The following is a 6,000-nucleotide window of genomic DNA, read 5'->3' as shown; positions in this document are numbered from 1 at the left end:
TATGTTCAATAGGAAACTGATTTTAGCAGGTGCGTCCTGTCTTCATGGCACGCGCAAACACGAATTTCCAAGACTGTTTCCTTCTACTAAAACGAATATTTCTTATTCGTTTTTGAAGGTACAAGACTGAACCCTTGAACATAGACTGCTGACACCCTGTGGTGTCAGCAGGGAGCAGGGAGCTAATTTTCAGTATGACCTTATGCTTGCCATTCTAAGAGAATGGTCTCTCAAAAGAAAGTTTAACTTTGAGTTGTTACAATTACCTACAATAGAATATCCATTAGTAAGAATAAGAAATATTGAAGAAAAAAAGGGGAAAAAAGAGCCAGAATCTCAATTGGTGGGAATTAAATGGAATAAGTCACATCCACTAGACTCTTCTGAGTTCTAATTGATGAAAGTCATACAGGAAAGATCATATTCAATTTGTCTGTAGCAGTGTTGAAATATGTTGGTATCATCAGAAAGATTAGTGGTTTGATTCATCACGCTTGCTTCCTAACTCTATACTATAGTTTAATTTACTCATTTCTCATTTACTGTAATATTGTCTGGATCAGTACATATGCCTCCTACCTACAAAAATGACTCATTATTCAAAAATAAATTTGCAAGACTAGCCTCCCTCTCTAATTACCTGACTCCATCTGCACCTTTGTTACAGAAGCTGTCACAACTTCTGCCGAAGTCGGTCTCTCTCCTTGTTCGTGCGGCGTTCGGCGGTCGACGTCACCGGCCTTCTAGCCATCGCCGATTCACTTTTCATTTTCCATTTGTTTTGTCCTTGTCTTACACACCTGGTTTCAATCCCCCAATTACTTGTTCATTATTTAACCCTCTGTTCCCCCATGTTTGTTTGTGAGTGATTGTTTATTGTATTGCGGTCCGTAATTGTGGCCTTGGATTTATTGACGTGTATTGTGATTATTGTTGAGTAAAATTGCGTAGATTACTCATATCTGCTGTCCTGCGCCTGACTCATCTACACCAGCTACACACAGATGCATTACAGAATCACTCACCCCTGAAATGGAGTCAGCAGGAGCAGACAACCCCCCTTTGGCGGCCGAGGAGTGCGTCCAGCAGCACGCAACCATGTTGCAACGTCTGGGCACCGCCATGAATCGTGTGCTGCAGACGATGGATAGATGGGAAAGAGAAGGAGGTCTTCCAACGCCTCCACCAGCCCCAATACCGCAGGCCCCACTGTCCACCCCTCCTTCACCCGGTTCCAGCGGGATTCGGCTCGCGCTCCTGAGGGAGTATGATGGGACGGCTGCCGGATGCCAGGGGTTCCTACTCCAGCTGGAACTCTACCTGGCGATCGTCCACCCGGCTCCTTCGGAACGTGAGAGCGTGTACGCCCTCGTCTCCTGCCTCTCAGGCAAAGCCCTGGAGTGGGTCAACGCCGTATGGAGTGAGGGAGACGCGGCATTGGACCATTACGCAGAGTTCATCCGCTGCTTTCAGACAGTTTTCGACCACCCGCCTGAGGGTTGAGCGGCGGGTGAACGTCTTTTCCACCTGAGGCAGGGGACAAGGAGCGTGCAGGATTTCGCTTTGGACTTCCGGACCCTGGCTGCCAGCACGGGATGGAACGATCGATCACTGCCAGTGCAGTCTGCGCGAGGACGTCCGTCGGGAGTTGGCCTGCCGAGACACCACCCTCACGTTGGACCAGCTGGTGGACCTGTCCATCCAGCTGGACAACCTGCTGGCTACCCGCAGACGTCCGGATCTTGCCTGTCAGTTTCATCCCCCAGCAACTCCGCTCCGACGCCCATGGAGCTGGGAGGTGGTGTGATTAGGGCGACCGGAGGAGGGGCCATTCCCTGCACCATCTGTGGACGCAGAGGGCACACTGCTGGTCGGTGCTGGGGAGTTCCTCAGGGAGACAAGGAAGCAGGCAGGGCACTATTGTGTCACCACAGGTGAGTCGGCACCAGGCTCACCCAGAGCCCCCTGTTGCTCACATGTATGTGTTTATTACATTTCCTGAGTTTTCCCCACATTCCCATCATAAGGCGCTCGTAGATTCAGGCGCAGCTGGGAATTTTAATGACCGTTCATTTGCCCATAGTTCAGGGACCCCCCTTGTTCCTTTGGATATGCCCTTCCCTGTGCACGCCCTAGATAGTCGACCATTAGGGTCAGGGCTGATTAGGGAGGCCACCGCTCCACTTGACGTGGTTACGCAGGAGGGTCACAAGGAGAGAATCAGTCAATTCCTTATTGATTCTCCTGCGTTTCCCGTGGTGCTGGGCCTACCCTGGTTGGCCTGTCATGACCCCACTATTTTGTGGCAACACGAAAGTGCTCAGGGAGGTGTGCAGGGGTTTCCATCGGTGCGACTTCGGTCCAGGTCTCCACCGTGCGCATCCCCTCAGAATATGCTGATTTGGCTCTCGCCTTCTGTAAGAAGAAGGCGACTATACCACCCCATCGGCGGGGGGATTGTGCGATAAATCTCCTGGTAGACGCAGCACTTCCCAGGACTCACGTGTATCCTCTGTCACAGGAGGAGACGGTGGCTATGGAAACATATGTCTCCGAATCCTTGGGGCAGGGATACATTCGGCCCTCCACTTCACCTGCCTCCTCCAGTTTCTTTTTTGTGAAGAAGGATGGAGGTCTGCGCCCGTGTATTGACTATCAGGGTATCAATCAGATCACGGTGATGTACAGCTACCCGCTGCCTCTCATTGCCAGTGCGATCGAGTCAATGCACGGGGTGTGCTTCTTCATAAAATTGGATCTCAGGAGTGCTTACATCCTGGTGCGTATCCGGGAGGAGGACGAGTGGAAGATGGCATTTAGTACCACCTCAGGGCACTATGAGTACCTCGTCATGCCGTACGGGTTGAAGAATGCTCCATCAGTCTTCCAGGCCTTTGTTAAAGAGATTTTCCGGGACCTGCATGGGCACGGTGTAGTGGTGTATATCGACGACATTCTGATATACTGCTCTACACTCGCTGAGTATGTGTCCCTGGTGCACAAGGTGCTTGGTCGACTGTTGGAGCATGACCTGTACATCAAGGCTGAGAAATGTCTGTTCTTCCGGGGCTTTGGTCACGTAGCGGCTCCCATTACCTCACTACTGAAGGGGGAACCATTGCGTTTGCAGTGGTTGGCTGAGGCGGACTGGGCTTTTGGTCACCTGAGGGCACTGTTTACCTCGGCTCCCGTGCTGGCTCATCGGATTCCTCTTTGGCGTTCATAGTGGAGGTGGACGCGTCCGAGGCTGGGATAGGAGCCGTGCTGTCTCAGCGCTCTGGTTCGCAACCAAAGCTCCGCCCCTGTGCCTTCTTTTCGAAGAAGCTCAGCCCGGCGGAGCAAAACTATGATGTGGGAGATCGGGAGCTGTTGGCTGTCATCAAGGCTCTGAAGGCGTGGAGACATTGGACGCAATCTGGAGTACATCCGGGCGGCGAGGAGACAGAACCCTCGCCAGGGAAGGTGGGCCATGTTTTTTACCCGTTTTGTGTTCACCCTGTCCTACCGACCAGGTTCCCAGAACTCTAAGGCAGACGCACACTCCCAGATGTTTGACACAGAGGAGCGGTCCATGGATCACACTCCCATACTCCCGGCCTCTTGCCTGGTGGCACCGGTAGTGTGGGAGCTGGACATGGACATCGAGCGGGCGTTACGTACAGAGCCCACTCCTCTCTAGTGTTCAGCTGGGCGCCTGTACGTTCCGTCTGCTGTCCACAACCGGTTGATCTATTGGGCCCACACGTCACCCTCCTCTGGTCATCCTGGCATCGGTCGGACAGTGCGCTGTCTTAGTGGGAAGTACTGGTGGTCCACCTTGGCCTAGGACGTGAGGGATTATGTTTTCTCCTGCTCGGTGTGCACCCATTGCAAGGCTCCCAGGCACTTGCCCAGAGGGAAGTTACAACCCCTACCCGTTCCACAACGGCCGTGTTCGCACCTGTCGGCGGACTTCCTGACGGATCTTCCTCCCTCACAGGGCAACACCACGATCCTGGTCGTTGTGGATCGGTTTTCTAAGTACTGCCATCTCCTCCCTTTGCCCGGTCTCCCTACGGCCCTACAGACTGCGGAGGCTCTGTTCACTCGCGTCTTCTGGCACTACGAGGTGCCTGAGGACATAGTCTCTGATCGGGGTCCCCAGTTCACGTCCAGGGTCAGGAGGGCATTCATGGAACATCTGGGGGTCTTGGTCAGCCTCACCTCAGGTTTTCACCACGAGAGTAATGGGCAGGTGGAGAGAGTAAACCAGGATGTGGGTAGGTTTCTGCGGTCATATTGCCAGGACCGGCCGGGGGAGTGGGCGGCGTTCATCCCCTGGGTGACGGCCAAAACTCTCTCCACCACTCCTCCACTAACCTCTCCCCCTTCCAGTGCGTACTAGGGTATCAGCCGGTTCTGGCACCTTGGCATCAGAGCCAGATCGAGGCTCCTGCGGTTGACGAATGGTTTAAGCGTTCGGAGGAGACCTGGGATGCCGCCCATGTGCACCTGCAAGGGGCTTTGAGGTGGCAGAAGGCGAGCGCCGACCGCCACCGCAGTGAGGCCCCGGTGTTCACACCGGGGAACCGGGTCTGGCTCTTGACCCGAAACCTGCACCTCCGCCTGCCCTGCCGGAAGCTGGGACCGCGGTTTGTGGGGCCATTCAAAGTCCTGAGGAGACTGAACGAGTTATGCTACAGGTTACAGCTTCCCCCAGATTACCGTATTAATCCCTCGTTCCATGTGTCTCTCCTCAGACCGGTGGTGGCTGGTCCACTCCAGGAGTCTGAGGTGCGGGAGGTTCCTCCGCCCCCTCTGGACATCGAGTGGGCCCCGGTGTATGCTGTTCGAGCCATCCTGGACTCAAGGCGTCGGGCGAGGGGCCTTCAGTACCTCGTGGATTGGTAAGGGGTATGGTCCGGAGGAGAGATGCTGGGTGCCGGTGGAGGACATCTTGGACCCTACGTTGCTGCGGGAGTTCCACCGTCTCCATCCAGATCGCCCTGCGCCTCATCCTCCGTGTCGTCCCCGAGGTCGGTGTCGGTGCACTGCTGGAGCTGCGTGTAAATGGGGGGTACTGTCACGACTTCCGCCGAAGTCGATCCCTCTCCTTGTTCGGGCGGCGTTCAGCGGTCGACGTCACCGGCCTTCTAGCATTCGCCGGTCCACTTTTAATTTTCCATTTGTTCTGTCCTTGTCTTACACACCTGGTTTCAATCCCACAAATACTTGTTCATTATTTAACCCTCTGTTCCCCCACGTTTGTTTGTGAGTAATTGTTTATTGTATTGCGGGCCGTATTGTGATTATTGTTGACTAAAATTGCATACATTACTCATATCTGCTGTGCTGCGCCTGACTCATCTACACCAGCTACACACAGACGTATTACAGAAGCTCAATCTTGTCTATTTACGACATTATTGTAAGACAATTATGCACTTTCATCTACAAATACTCATACCTCACAGACAGTTTACCTAAACCCTTCAATGGATTCTTCCAAGTTAATTCTGAAATCTAGACACTGCAATAACCTTCACCCACCCCACTGCCGCGCCTCATATAGTCAATTCTCTATCAGATATAGTGGTACCATACTCTAAAATTGTTATCTTCACATTGCCAAAACCTCATCATCCCACAATGACTTCAAGCAAACGCTCTGGGTCAGCCTGATGAACCAAACTAAACAATAATCCTCTCCATGTTGCCTATCTCTCATACTCTCACACACACAGACGCACGCGCACACACGCGTACACACACACACACACACACACAATCAAGCATGTTTTTTCTTGTACACTGAGTATATCATGTACAATTATAATTAATACTCTTTGTTTATCTGATTGAACAAACTTGTTTTATGTACTTATATTTTGGGTGTGGTTTACATATCAGCCCTTATGGTCTTCCAACCTCACCTGCACACCGTTTTACCCGTTTTAAAAAAAATCTCTACTGTTTTGTCTTTCACGTCCTTTCTTTGTTGCGAATAAACAATACCTAAAA

The sequence above is a fragment of the Salmo salar genome, chromosome ssa18, assembly GCF_905237065.1.
Source record: "Salmo salar chromosome ssa18, Ssal_v3.1, whole genome shotgun sequence".
Classification (NCBI taxonomy): domain Eukaryota; kingdom Metazoa; phylum Chordata; class Actinopteri; order Salmoniformes; family Salmonidae; genus Salmo; species Salmo salar.
Note: the sequence above shows the minus strand (reverse complement) of the source record.